We start from the raw sequence: 15853 nt of genomic DNA, 5'->3' as shown, positions 1-15853 counted from the left end.
ATCGGCCTTCTTTCCCAGTCCCTCTCCAAACTCCGATTTGTAGGTGGTGTTCAATTTGCAGCAGCTGCGGCTCCGATTCCTTGGGAGCTCTGCAACTTAACAGCTCTCCAATATCTCGACCTTGGTGGGAACGGATTTGGAGGCAGAATACCCTCTTGTCTCAGTTTGCTCCCTCACCTCTCGCACCTAAATCTCCGGGATAATCAGCTGACAGGCCATCTCCCAGAACACTGGAATGCAAGATCTTCTCTCGTATACCTAGATTTGTCAAATAATCAGCTGACAGGCCCCGTCTCCTCCCTTTCTAACCTTACTAATCTCCAGAGCCTAGCCCTTTCCTTGAACAATCTCGGAGGACTGGGAAAAATCGATAGAAGCAACTGAATGGTTGATCAATGATCAAGTACAACTGAAGCTAAATGTTGAACGTGCAAATGCTGATTGTGGAAAGCCAAAGGTTGATCTGCTGACCACGCTAAGCTGATGAATGGAGATTAATGGCAAAGTAGAATTGACAGACACAGAAGTCCAGTGCCAAATGGAAAGCTAAATGTATGACTAGGTCAAATTGACGAAAGCAGAAATCCAATGTTAAAAACTGAAAGCCAATACACTCAGACAATAGCAAACAACAGAAACAAAAAAACTCGATGCCGAAATTTAATGCCAAAAGTTTCTGAAAGCTTGATCTGGGTGTAGTGCTAGTGTGTGGGGTTGGCCAAAATGTATGGCAACAAAAAGAAAACTGACCGATGTATAGAGGAGGCAAAACCCTAGATCTATGGAAAGTGAAGTGCAAGAGCTTACCTAGGAGCTATGCGACAGCAAAGATGAAAGAATGTACAACATCATAGATGTAAAGCACCAACAATGTACAAAGTTCACCGCTTCAGAGACTAATGGCAAGGAGGTAATGGCTCTACAACCAAGCTTTGAAACTAGCTCTAAAAAGGACAACAGGTGGCCATGCCAATGAGGAGAGCGTCTAGGCGAATGGTGGTAGGAAGTCGAGGCAGGAGGAGGTGCGAATGTCAATGGTAGGTGCTGACACTCAAATGCATGCATGCTCCAAAAGCAAGACACTAAAGCCGAGGCCATAAATTTTAGCTCTGATACCAATATTGGATGAGGGAGAAGATGCTTTATACACTCACACAGACACATATGCACACACAGTGACAAAAGCTTAGAGAGCGAGAGAGACGAAGCTCGATGCTGGAAAGTACTCGATAATGATGATAAGAAATAAGTGGAGTACAAGAGTACGAATAGAAGCCCTAGCCCTATGGATGATGTGGCTAACACACAAGAGTGTGTTCACAGAGGGAAAAAATCCCTACCACTAGAACACGGCAAAAAGTGCATGTGTGTAGGGCTATTCACATGAGGGACTTCCAGGCTAAACAGACTAACAGAATCCGCTCTGCTCAAGGGCAGTAGCCAAGGGCAAAGATGCAATTAATAATCTCCTTAAGAAAACCTTAAATTTAAGCCCAATGACTAGAGCTTAAGTAACTATACACCCCACCATACATTGGATTTTTTAATATGCCATGCTATATTACATTTGACATCCACAGACACCTGACTTTTTAAGAGTATAAAGTTGCTTTGTGGAAGTAGTCCACTAGTTTACATCAGAATGAGGCAAGGACCAATCTTTAAATCTATCTACAAGATTGTGTTTGTGAGTTACCTATAATTGAAAGACCATTGTGTAAAGTAGATGCCAAGAGTTTTTGTAAGCCATGCCCAACCTAAGATTTCTTTTGACTATAAAGAAAGAAATGTAACTCCCCCTAGAGTCCATCATTTTCCATGTGGTATTCACACCTTTCTTACATAGATATTTCCTATGTTACTTTAAGATCAGAGTAGGAGGCTTTTAAAAATAAAATTCCAAAATACATTTTCACCAACCAATGAATTCCCAGTATATTTGATTGTACGATTCCAAATCAGCTTAGCACAATAAAACTTCCATCATGATCTAACTAACATTTGAGCAATATTGTAACCAATTTTAAGAGGAGCATTAGATAAGAGTTTAGTCCAATTATCCAAAGACCACACACCATGAAAATAAATATGTGAAGATAAACAATGACACCAAAGTGAAAAGGAAAGTGGCTCTCCTAGCTAGCATATGCATGTGAACATCCAGAATCCCAAGACCACCCAGTCTTTGGGTTGAGTTATTGCATTCCATCCAATTAGAGCAAGGGGATTACTGCCTGAAGAACTACCCTAAAAAAATTACTTCTTAATATGACTTTATTTCCAGTCCAACAGAGGTAGGAAATACAACACATAAGGAATGAGAATAGCTTGAACTATTCTAACCCTGCATCTGTTAAGTCAATTAAAATTGATTTATTAATATTCAAATGCAGTACTTCAGCAAACCCAAGTCCCATGATTTTCCTTTTTTGGACTTGTAAGCTAACTAATTCTCCTTTATCAACTTGAGCTTCTAAGAAACAAAAAAGAGGATGGCAAGCAACAAAGGACTGAGTGGACATCCTTGTCTCATTCATCTGCTGATCAGAATTGCATCAGTGAGTCTCCCATTAATCCCCACAAAAGAATAAGCCAATAGGAAAACCACAAAAGACATTCTAGGCCCAAAATCCATTTGTTGCATAATATATTTTATGAAATTCCAATCCACAGTATCAAAATCCTTTGCAAAGTCAAGATGCTGCATCAAGAGCTCTTGTTTAGATAACTAAGCATGTTCAATACACAGCTGCATAGTAAATATGTTATCGAGAATGGGTCTACCTCCCACAAAGCTTGATTGGCTTTGGTGACTATATTTCCTTCATTCTGATGGCGATAGCTTTTGTCAAGATTTTATACATTATGCCAAGCATAGTTATGGGCCTCCAATGGCTAAAAGATGAACAAAATAATTATTTTGGTAGCAGTTTTATGACCCCTTGCTTGTAGATGGGATCCATCCATTGATGTAACCATATACCATTTATCAACCTAATGATCATAGGTTTCAATACATCCTAGAATTCCATCATAAATGCTTTAGGTAAGCTATCCATACCAGGGTTTTTTCAGTCCCCAAATGTTGCAATATATAAGAATTGAAGAGAGCATCCTTAAGCAGCAAAGTATTAACCATAAAAGGTCTTTTATTACATAAACTCACCATAGATTTAGCCTAGTCATACTCAGATAAATGTACAATCAGGGAGAAATAATTAGATCAAATCTGAGCTAATAACTTCTATATCATCCTCAACCTCATTCATATAAATTTCAAGATTTATACCAGCATCCTCTGAAGTAGAAGATTTCCCAAATTTGTCAATAACATTAAATGATGCAATAGTTTCTAGAGTTAGAGGTGTATTAAGGATACATACAGATTGTGATTTGCATAACCAGAGGCAAATTTAGGTTTAGATCTCATGGCAGCCTTCCTATAAGACACAGGTGTAAATCCATCATTGTCAATGGCCCTCTTCCCTCTATCCAAAGGTTTGACATATGGTCTATTAGACATGATATTAGCATGAGATTGTTGTATCTGAATAGCTCTAGGTGTCAAAGTAGATTCAATTAAGGTGGAACAATTTCTGGTGAAATGTCCTAAATTACCACAATGAAAGCAAGACCCTACCAAATTTCCCCATTTCAGGTATATCACTACCATGCTAGTCCAGTATTTATTTCTAGAGTTTTTGAAACCAACTCTATTCCTGTTTGGCAAGTTAATAGATGGAGAAAACAAAACTTTTCCTAATGAAGATGCAATATCCTTAATGCTAGGCCATAAAAAATATGGCAAGTTAATCAAATCTACCTATATAGGGTAAGCATAGCATCCTTGATTAGTCTAACAGGTTGCCATGGAAAGACATGCATAACCTCTTGATTAATTATGGCATAAGGAGAGAAGCTGAACCTGCACTTATCCTCTTCAATCTTCAATAAAACTTCAAAGATCCCTTGACTCATATAATATACTTTATCCACTAATATCAAACCCTTGGTCTATACAAAGAGCAAGCTCATGGATTGCAGGAAGCCTACCAGTGAAATACAACACAACCCCTTTGGACTGAGTCTCAAGGGGGAAGAACAATACTTATAATAATATGTAGAAGCCTTAAATGAAGTTGAGGAGTTTTTCTCTACCTGGAAGGATCTAATAAAAGAACTAGTATAAATGCCATGGAAATAGATCCTGATATAGGTGAAGTTCCAGCCCATGATTACCCCTACGATATGGTTTCGATGGACTCCAAAAAACAATGTACCTTTGTCTACTATTGAGACACTAGGTGCTCATGTGGGGATTTGCATGCGTAGTACCACTGAGAGCATCCAACACGTGGTGCATCTATTTTTATGATCGATGCCGACAAATGAGGTATTTATATATATTCATTGCTTCTTTAGGTTTTTCATAGTTGTTTGTTTACATCTTTATATCTACTTTTCTATATTTTTAAAATTAATGGTGGTTGATTGTGTCACGTAGGGTCCCACATCAAAAAGTGAGAGACTCACACAAGAGTTTCTAAATGTGAGAGTAGAGATTGATCATCTTAGAGCAACATTGCAGACGACAGAGACAGCCACTACAAAGGCGCGCTAGGGGAGAGAAATTGACATCCTGGTAGGTCTCTCTTTTGTATGTAAAAGAGTTATAATTAAGGTCTAAACTTATAAATTTCTTTAAGTTATATCTAATTAGAGAGACTAATCAATTTTTTTATATGCTTTAATTTTTTAGTAGGCCAAGACTAAGGTAGAGAGTGCTAGCGCTGAGGGGCAGAGCAACATATGATCATGGAGAGGATTACACAACACAGGGCAGAGTAGCTAATCCTGCATATTTGGGAGTTCCGTAGGTCTTTTAATGTGATAGTTCCTTACTTTCCCTTGTATCCATGGCCCGTACAAAGGTTTTTCGGTGATCTCTCTCTCAGGATGCACCACCATTTCTCTGCGACGCCTGCTGCGCTCTATGCCTCGAGGACATAAATAGTACCGGTGGATATGCTCTGGGATGTGGACATTTTTTCCATTTGTCCTACATCACCTAGGAGCTAGTACGTTTATCGGCATGTCCCTCTTACCAAAGCACGAGTCAATCTTAGCCACATACAGAATTCTCAACATTGATGATCTTCATCTAGGTTTCACTCGAGTCGATGCTAGGACTGGTAGGCCTCTAGATTTTACATCAGCTAGCGACTTAGTACTTGATGCCATTGACAATAGAGTTCAGGAGCCCGAGGTGCCTCCAAAGATTGAGTGGAGTGCACATGAGTTTGATGGATACCAGAGAGTTCTTTGGGAGAGCCAGCTCACAGCACACGAGCATGTGGGTGGTGCTAGTCAAATGGCACCTTGAGGGATGGTGCTGGAAGCAGTACTGCTTCACATGAGCAGCGTTTCCTTATAGTAGAGGATCTTACACGTGCGTAGAGTGGAGCACATACCATTTTTTATTATAGATCTTAGGTTTACAGATAGAGACGTCTTGCAATAGCACGGCATCGAGAGAGGGAGAGGGTTATAGCAGCTTTTGGGACTCCTGAGCTCCCGAGTACACCAACACCAGCTTATGATCCTTCCTTTGAGACACACCTTCCCGTAGATATTTAACCACCCCCATAGCACAGCACCCGGCACAACCTTCTCAATGTGCATGTTGACCACCAGTTAGAGATGATGATATTAATTGGGTGCCCGTTGTTAGTGACTAAACTTAGACTAGCTAGGTTTTTGACTTGCATTGTACTTAGATTTATTGGTAGTGACTAACCTCAGACAAGCTGAGGTAGCTCATTTACATTATGCTTTGATCTATTGAGTTAGTGGCTAAACCCAAAGAAGCTAGGTTGTCTCACATTCTAATGTACTTAACTAATGTTTATATTTTATGAGTTATGTCTTTCTTGAGGATCATTGCATTTTAGTTGATTTTCATGGTTTATGAATTTTTTTAACACTTTGGCTATCATATTATTTATTGAAAATCCCGCTCTTCCCCATGCCATCGTACCCAAAACATCATCCAATGATGACCAAACTTTGCGAGCATGTGGGGGGGTCCCTCTTCACATGCTTGCAAAATTTGGTCATCATCGAACGATATTTGGTATATCAGTTAGCGCCCAATGTGGAATTTTTAAGTCTCTTAGTGCTCGAGAGGCCATGGAAAATCCCTTTCTTCCCCATGCCATCGTACCATCCTCCAATGGTGACCAAACTTTGCGAGACGAGTGGGGGGGCCCACATGCTCACAAAGTTTTGTCACCATTGGATGATGTTTGGTATATCAATGAGTTCCCAATGAACATCAGAGGATGTTTGGTATATCGATTAGTTCCCAGTGTGGAATTTTCAAGTCTCTTGGTGCTTGAGAGGCCATGGAAATTCCCGTTCTTCTCCATGCCATCGTACCCAAACATCCTCTAATGGTGTGACCAAACTTTGAGAGCATGTGCTGATCGTTGGTGCATGTACCCAGACAAGGGGGCCCGAGCCCTTCGGTAAGCCCTACGGCTTGGGCCTAAAGCGCAATGTGCTTCCCTCACCACATGCTCACAAAGTTTGGTCACCATCTGAGGTGTTTGGGTACGATGGCATGGGAAAGAGCGGGATCTTCCATGGCCTCTCAAGCACTAACAAACTTGAAAATTTCACACTGGTCACTAATTGATATACCAAACATCAACTAAAATACAATTATCCCAAATAAATACATAACTCATAAGATATAAGCATCAACTGCGTACATCAGAATGTGAGCTAACCCAACTACTCTAGATTTAGTCCCCCCACATGCTCGCAAAGTTTGGTCACCATCGGAGGACTATGTTTGGTATATCAAGTAGCGCTTAGTGTGGAATTTAAAAGATATGAAATCTTAAAACAAATTTGGTATACAAAATAAAAGAGACAATTGGATGGAGTGATGATCAATAGAACATAATTAATCATCAAGATCAACCACAATGCTAAAGTACAAAGATAGAATCAAGTTCAACCGCATTGATAAAGTACAAAGACATCATTGAGGTAGAAGAAATGTGAACATGAGCAAATATGAAATGCCTCTAAAAGTACAACCATTAAATGAACAAAAATACTAAGATGAAAGTAGACACTCTATCAAGATAGAGATCTAGTCTCATCAACACCCTCTCTAGCTCTCGAATTCTCTAAAATGCTCTCATTGTCATCCACTTAAAGCCAAAAATGCTGGCAAGATCTGTGTTTTCGACTCTGTACTCCATCAAGAGTGAGCCTGATAACAAGCACTAGATGAGAGTACTAAAATGCCTCTAACTCCCACTGCCACTGCTGGAACTCAAGACTCCCCCGACGATGTCCAATTTGCTGGTAGAATTGGCCTGCCACAATCATGTTGTGAGCATCAAAAGAAAACCCATGATCATCCATAGTATCTTGCTCAAGGATGCACTTTGGCCTAGTGCAACTCATGAGATAGTAGTCTACTCCCTTGCTATTTCCCTCACCAGTAATAATGACAAATACATCACTCTCCTATAGCAAATTTGTCAAGCCATCATAGTTGACCACATATGACTAATGTGCTCATCGAACAACACTCGATGTGAAGGATGCTCGGGGGAGAGCACTATCTGTATTCATGCATCTTCCCATACTCTCAAGGCACAATCTTACCAATCGCCATCCATACATGCTCCACAAAAGCATGCAAACCATCGTGTGTGAATCGTGGTGGCCGCCATGCACGTTATGTGGTGGCTATGGGTGATAGCCTCTACTACACCACCAACAGGCACACAAGAAGAAGACACAATGGGATCAAAATTGGGGGACACTGGAATCCCAGCTCCAAGGGGACCAATCAGAGACTTGCACCTGTCCTCTTACCTCTAGCTGAGTCCACCTAGCACCCCAACACCCTCCCAACCTCACTGTCTGATCCAACTACCTACTCAAACTTGCCTACTCAAACTGTCCTCCCAGGTCAGCGCACACAGACCTCCAAAAGCTCTGAATGTACACATATTAGCCTCTCCTAACCTCAACTGATATCCAGTTGACCAAAACTAGCCCCAGTTGACATAGAATTTATTAGATTCTGCTTTCGAAATCCTCCACTTGTCCCTAGGCAGAAACCTGTCCTCCAAGATCCTCTACTATCCTCCAGCATCAGCTAACCTCACTGTCACAATCCTAGGACCTCCCTCAACCCTTTGTTGACTCTCTTCTGACCCTTGTCTAACGTTTACCAGCTGAAAATTACCTTAGAAATCTGACTCAGAACCAGATATCAGAAGCCCTATCTGACACAGAAAGCTCCTTCAAATGTCCTTAGACATCCACATGTCCTCAAGCACCTCTAAACTTGAATAGATATCACACTACAAACACCCTACTGACTACAACTACTTTCAACCTGTCTAACCTCTTAAAATCCACTAATATGACTCAGCTCACTCCAGTTTCCTCACTTCTATGTCAGTCGACACCTGTCCTAATCACACCTAGTGGGGACCCAAGGAGGGGGTTGGGTCATGGCCCCTCTCCTCCTCATCTTTCCCTCTTTGATTAAGTCAGAGGTATCAATTTGGGTCACCATCCCGCGCACGAAGACTAGAGCCCATCCCCCAGATAGGATCCCAACCCCCTCTCCTCCTCATCTTTCCCTCTTTGATTAAGTCAGAGGTATCAATTTGGGTCACCATCCCGCGCACGAAGACTAGAGCCCATCCCCCAGATAGGATCCCAACCCTCATTCAAAATAATTCATTCAAGCATACAAACAATGGAATACAAATCACTGATCTTAAACCATTCCTTTCTTATTACTTTATTTTTTCCCACATCTTTGATTTATTTGTGGCTCCATCCTTAGGACAAAGCCTTTAGTATAATTTCAACTAGGGGTTTTCCTTTTTAAATCCTTAGATATTGCCATTTAAAAAAAAAACCTAGGGATATCCTTAGATTGAATTAAGAATAGATTTCAAGGAACTAAAGTCTCATGTCTATGTCTAGGAGCTAGAGTTCATGTCCAAGTTTGGGTTCATTTCTTTTCTCTACTCCTAAAAGATCTTCACTATTGAACAACAATGCACACATGCATAGGGTTCTCTACGTTCACTAATCTTAGATTTAAAAAATCCCAAAACTCATTAGTTTTAGCATTCTTTTACTTGTTTCAACTACATACATAAGTAGCATAAGATTTGAGCCAACAAAGATATATATACTAGAATCCATAAAATCTTAAAATCATAGCTAACATTCTTTCGTGTACACCAACTAACATTATGCGAATTAAAAGCTCAATTTAAAGAAAAACTAAAAGCATTCTTTAAAGTAGTGCACTTGAAGCTCCAATGAAGGGCAATAACAGCACTAATTTTGGGCTAGCTATTGGGCAAGATATGAAGCTTGAGGGTTAAGCATGTGTCATGCACTTGAAGCTCAAATGAAGGGAAATAATAGCACTAACTTTTGGCTTCCTTTGGGCTGACCCAAGCACTCACAAACAAAAGCATAGACTCCTTATCAAGCTAGGGTTTATTTGCTAGGCATTTAACTATTTAAATTTAAAAGCAAAGCTCAAATACCCATGGGAGGGAGAAGGAAGCTTAAGCAGCGCTGATTTTCTGCAGCTTTACAAGCTTCAATGGAAAGCATACGATAATGTTGGGCACTGCTCTTTTATTAGGCTACAAATCCTATAAGGTGGGTAAGACCATGGGCTATAGATTGCTCCAGTTACTACTCACAACAACTCAGCCATAGCTCCCAACCTCACATAGCAATAGAAGGTGAAATTCAACAGAGAGAAGAGCTTCCAAAATTATGATTTGGCGTATCTTTTTCTAAAGTGGAGTCTCCACATCAATTAACCAAGAGAATCTCCAAAGTTGGCAAGATGAAGTGGAGTTGTCAAGTGGAGGGATGGGAGCATCGGAGAGCCATCTAATTTCTAATTTTGAATTTCTGGGTAGTATCCAAAGCTTTTTATTAATAAATGTCTAAATCATTAGTTTCTCCTAAGGTGAGGTCAAGAGTAATAAAATGCTCATATATTATCTAAGGTGAATACAACTTCTCATCATTTATCAAATTTTAAGATAAAAGCCTTGGTACTAGAGCTTCTAAGAAATCCCGGTTAACTCTTATATTGATCATTTTTCACGTACGTTTTTACCTATATAGAAATCATTAAACCACACATATAATCTAGCTCTTTCTAGCCCTAACCACTAACTTTTGGCTTCTGTTGGGCTGCCCCAAAGTTATTAGCCAAAAGTCTATCCTTATGAAACACTAGGTTTCGTGCCATGACTATAGCACTTTAACCGTGTTAGTCAGTATGGTGGTGGGTGTCTGCTGACACTCACAAAGATCAGTCACAATCTCCTCAGCCATACATAATCTACATTGGCTATAAAGGCTGACTTACACTCAGCCTCACAAGTAGATGCAGCAACAATGGGCTGCTTTTTACTCAACCATGATATGCACGAATTCAAAAGAAACAATTCCCACTGGTGGATTACCATGTATCATAGTCACCAACATAGTCAGAACCACTATAAGCATGTAACTGCAAGTTTCCTCCCATGGGATATACCAACGCAAGATCCAAGGAGCCCTAAAGATAATGGAAGATCTGCTTCAATGCTTGCCAATGCTTTGTACCACGGCTGTGCATAAATTTGCTACATCGAGAAACCCCAAACCGAATATCCAGGTGTGTATTACATAAGCATATGAGACAGCCCACTGCTTGGCTATAAACACTCATATCAAAAGGCTCTCCAACATCATACATGCTCATTTTAGCCTTGGCTCCAACGGAGTAGAGATGGGCTTACAATCTTGAAACCAAAATTTGTGTAATAACTTTTAGCTTTCTTTGGGCTACCACAATTCTTGCTCTTGCATGGCAGGTGTAAGAGTGGTAACCAAATGAGCGTCATACTCTCTCCTGTCAAACCTGTCAAGCTTATATAACCCATGGTACAATGTGCCGGAAGTGACCAATAATGCATAGCCACCTTTACGATCTTTCATTGTGCATTTATCGTCCTCAAAGTTCACTGCTTAGCAAAAGAGGAGATGGACATCAAGTTCTTCTTAATCTGTGACACATATAATACATCTGAAAAACATAAGTCTGCACCATCTGCTGTTGTGAGGATCAACTCACCAACACCTTGAACTGGATAAGAAGAATTGTTTGCACATGTTACCCGTTTGCCTTCAGAGGCAGCCATAAGCTTCTTAAATAAATTCCTCTATGAGGTAATGTGTTTAGAAGCACCACTGTTAAAGTACCATGTGTCATGTCTTTCATTAACACTGAGAGACATATGATCTAATGATTCATCATAACTGCAAGTAAGAAAAGTCCACTCATCCTTCATAAGATTTATTAATGTATCATCTTTCACGCTGTAGGTGATGAAGAAGAATTTATAATCATGCCACTTTTCTTTTTCTTCTCCTTTGCACTGATTCAAATAGTGACCTTGCTTTTTGTAATAGTGACATTTTTTCTTTTTCTTGGGCTTGACTCCATCTTTTTTAACCTTTTGTGAAGGTTGTCTCAAATCAAACTTTGACTGAAAATTGCTTTAGGCTTTTCCCTTACCCTTGTCTTGGGTAACAAAATCCCCATCACTGCCACGCAATGGAAGATTTCTTCTTTTGATTATGCTTCTCCTATGTAGTAACAAGCCAACCAACTCTTCAAACAAGATTGGTTCCGGGTTTCCCTACATAGATAGATTAAGCAATGTGTGGAAGTTCAAGTAAGTTTTTAGCAGTGATGATAATGTCCTAGAAACCAGCTTCTTTTCAGAAATGACCTCATCAATATTGACCAACTGCTCCCGAAGCTCCTGGATCTTTGTAAGATGATCAATCATACTATCACCATCATTCATGTCCAGGTTCTCAAGTTCTTTCTTGAGATATGCATTCTTGGCCTCATTCTTTGTGTGATACATGGCTTCAAGTACATCCCAAGATCGTCATAAGGTCCTGCAAGACTGGATATGCAATATGATTGATCGTTTTACTGACAAAGCAATCAAATCCATCGTTTGGGAATCATGAGAATCCCATCTCTTTTGTTCCTGTAAAAGGGAGGAGTAGGTACTGTAGCGTGTTGAGCACCACAACCAGGCGTATTAGGTGCTATGTAAACAGGGTGTACATCTTCACCTAACACATAACCCCATAATCCTTTGGCCACAAGAAGATTTTGGACCATTAAACTCCAGAGGGAGTAATTACTGCCATCCAATTTGTCCTCTTGCGACAAAATCCTGAATATATCGATAGTATTCCTAGCCATAATGTTGAAAACGCGTGCAACCAAATATGCTATAAAAAGAACCTGCAGGCAAAATCCCAACACACTGGAGGCAACCGCAAGGTCTTGTGCAAATGTTTGCCCCAAATACAAAACTGCAGATAAAGTTTGTAATATGTTGACAACACAATCACTGCATAAATTTGCACAATCACTGCATAAATTTGCAATGCAATGCAAAAAAAAAAAACCAAATTTCTAAGCACCAATGGGCTATTTTATGTGTCAATTGCACATAAATCACAAAAGCCCCAAAAATTTGTGTACCAATGAACTTTAATTGTGTGAGTAAACACTGATTTTAGGAAATCCCCAAATGTTTGTGTGCACATAAATCACAAAAGCCCCAAAAATTTGTGTACCAATGAACTTTAATTGTGTGAGTAAACACTGATTTTAGGAAATCCCCAAATGTTTGTGTGTCATGTAAGTATAATTGTGCAATTAAACACTAATTTTTTAAAAATCCCCAAATTTTCAGAAAACTCTACACCAAAATGTTGGCCTGCACTTGAGTTTTGCAACGAAGCAAGTAATTCACAAAACCCCCAGATTTTGCATGACCTGTACTCTCAAATTTTGGAACAAAACACAGTGCATTGGTAATACCTTTTCTATCTCTTCACCTTCTGGCTTGTAGAAGCTTCCCACACTCTTTGGCGGTCGACGGGCTGGAGGCAAGCAAAATAAGACGGTTACTTGGAGAAGTTGCAGGCTACGCAGACCAATAGGACAGGCAACAAAGCAGCTATGGCTGTTGACGAGCAGCAAGAGGCGGCAATGAGATGGCGGGGGTAGCTACTACAGCTATTGTGAGCTACAGCTATGACAACGATGTTGTGGTGTGGCCCAAACCGGCGATGCGGAGGCTTCAATGGACGGCTTCTTGTTTTTTGTTTTTTGTCTTTTTTTTTTGTTTGTTTTGTTTTTTGTTTTGTTTGTTTGTTTTTGTTTTTTTGTTAATGTCTTAATTAAAAGTCTTCGTTTGATATTATCTTTTGATTTTCTCTCCTTAGTAGCTAGGTTTGTTAGTTTATTTATTTTTTATTTTTCAAATGCTTTGTTTTTGTCTTTGTCCTTCTTCACTATTATTTCTTTCTCAAATCTCTCAATTCGTAAGTTCAGATTTTTCTGACCTTATGAAGGTATATGCATTAAATAAGGTCAAATGGTTTGGTATTAGGAAGGGCCTTTATATACATGGGCTTGTTACATTTTGTTTATTTGCCAACCTAAGGCACAAGTGCAGCTGAGCACCGCCGACCTAAGGCACAAGTGCAGCTGAGCACCGCCGACCTAAGCCGATTGAGGCACAAGCACCGCCGTTCCGTACTAGTTTCGCCTAGGTGGGAGGTGAAAACTAGCAAGCCGGCGAGTTGGAAACGCCAAGGTGGGCGGCGGGTGGGAGACGCCGGAACGTAGAGCGAATGCGCCGAACGGAATGGTGTTATGCCATACCCGATGGACAAATGGGGAGGCCACAGATGGCGGCAGATAGGCCATGCACAGTCGTCGCCGGAAGGAGACTGTGATCAGCAAGCTCTGTTAGGATTAGGGTTCCACATACACAGACGCATAGAGAATCAGTATCAAAAAGCAAGTAGATGGTCATTGATGCTTACACAATGGATTGCATTGGAATGTGTGGAGATAGTGAGTCAACTCCATAATATCAAAATACAATAAATATGGTGGTGTCCTTTCACACTACATATCCAAGGAGAAAAAATCAAAGGGAGAAAAGTGCCCTTGGTTAGCCCATGTTCACATGTGGCACTACTCACAGCATATATGCCGATAGACAGAGTATCACATGCCAAGGTTTTTAAGAAAAAGTTTGACAAACATACAAGTTTAATTTTTGCTTTTTACTGAAGTGCATAGCAGTTCTCTCAGAACATTGGCTAAGCTTGCTACTTAATTAAAGCATCTTAAAATATCCCAAGTAAGAGCTTCAACCTTAACATGGACCCCTTGCACACCTAGGAAAAGTTTGTTTATTTCTTGTTTTCTTGTTGTTGATTTATACACTAATCCAACTATTTACATAAGAAGAGAATTCTTCTAGCAACCAAACTGATGAAGTTCGGCCCCATGGATTCAATCCCTCTCTGAAGAACCTACATCACGCAAGACCATATCACTTTCTTATTCAATTCCGAGTTAGAGTTTCTAACAAAATTTAGCATATGTCACGCGAGTAAAGGTAGCGATCACCTTACATGCTAGCAAAAAGAAAAGAATAATAGAATATTTGCATGAACAAAAGAAAAGTATACAAAAAAGATGGCTTTACATGGAAAAAGTAAAAAGCTAGCATGGGAAAAGTGAGAATTCACACTACTTGATCTTTAAATATTGTATAAATGGTTTAATTAGACTTTGCTTTCAACATCACTTGCATTGTGTAGCATGGCGAGTAACATTATTGTTGGGTTTTGTAGTCCTCCTTGTGTCTACCCTTTATATATGTGTGTGTGTTCCTCCTAAATAACCTGAAAGTAAACTCGACCAAGAAAGTAAACATGGACCCCTTGCACACCTAGGAAAAGTTTGTTTATTTCTTGTTTTCTTATTGTTGATTTATACACTAATCCAACTATTTACATAAGAAGAGAATTCTTCTAGCAACCAAACTGATGAAGTTCGGCCCCATGGATTCAATCCCTCTCTGAAGAACCTACATCACGCAAGACCATATCACTTTCTTATTCAATTCCGAGTTAGAGTTTCTAACAAAATTTAGCATATGTCACGCGAGTAAAGGTAGCGATCACCTTACATGCTAGCAAAAAGAAAAGAATAATAGAATATTTGCATGAACAAAAGAAAAGTATACAAAAAAGATGGCTTTACATGGAAAAAGTAAAAAGCTAGCATGGGAAAAGTGAGAATTCACACTACTTGATCTTTAAATATTGTATAAATGGTTTAATTAGACTTTGCTTTCAACATCACTTGCATTGTGTAGCATGGCGAGTAACATTATTGTTGGGTTTTGTAGTCCTCCTTGTGTCTACCCTTTATATATGTGTGTGTGTTCCTCCTAAATAACCTGAAAGTAAACTCGACCAAGAAAGTAAACCCAATCGTATAGCCCTACTCTCTTAAGCCTTTAGCTAAGCAGTGATGTCAACACCTTTTAGGTAGATATTCTCTCCTATGATTTAGGCCTCTAATTTAGCCAAAGATAAGGCTCAGCCAAGCCTATAAAAAGGGCCCTTGTACTTTCATTTCACATCAATCAAAGATGTACTCATGCCAATCATTCTAGCACTTTTACTCTCACACACACTCACTCTAAGTCACTATCACACCCTGCACAATCTCCTACTCTTTCACACCATGTGAGCTCCAAGGCTCCAACATGGTATCAGAGCCTGAGGCTCCTCCTCTACCCACCAAGGCTGCACATACACATTCTTCTCTACCTGCTCACATCACCTTCTTGGCTACGACACATTGGCGTTGATCAACACT

General features: G+C 39.9%; 1 long non-coding RNA gene across 1 annotated transcript in view; it reads right to left on the bottom strand.

The window, feature by feature from the left end:
• Window positions 1-201: 201 nt before the first annotated feature.
• The window catches only part of LOC147632105 (uncharacterized), a 188095-nt gene continuing 172443 nt past the window's right edge, over window positions 202-15853 (bottom strand). Inside the window, exon 3 of the long non-coding RNA XR_015267422.1 lies at window positions 202-309. This is a non-coding gene — a long non-coding RNA (uncharacterized LOC147632105). The remainder of the gene's footprint in view (window positions 310-15853) is intronic.

The sequence above is a fragment of the Cibotium barometz genome, chromosome 14 (genome assembly GCF_041138505.1).
Source record: "Cibotium barometz isolate CiBa-2024 chromosome 14, ASM4113850v1, whole genome shotgun sequence".
Lineage (NCBI taxonomy): Eukaryota > Viridiplantae > Streptophyta > Polypodiopsida > Cyatheales > Cibotiaceae > Cibotium > Cibotium barometz.
Note: the sequence above shows the minus strand (reverse complement) of the source record. Positions and strands in the feature narration are given on the sequence as shown.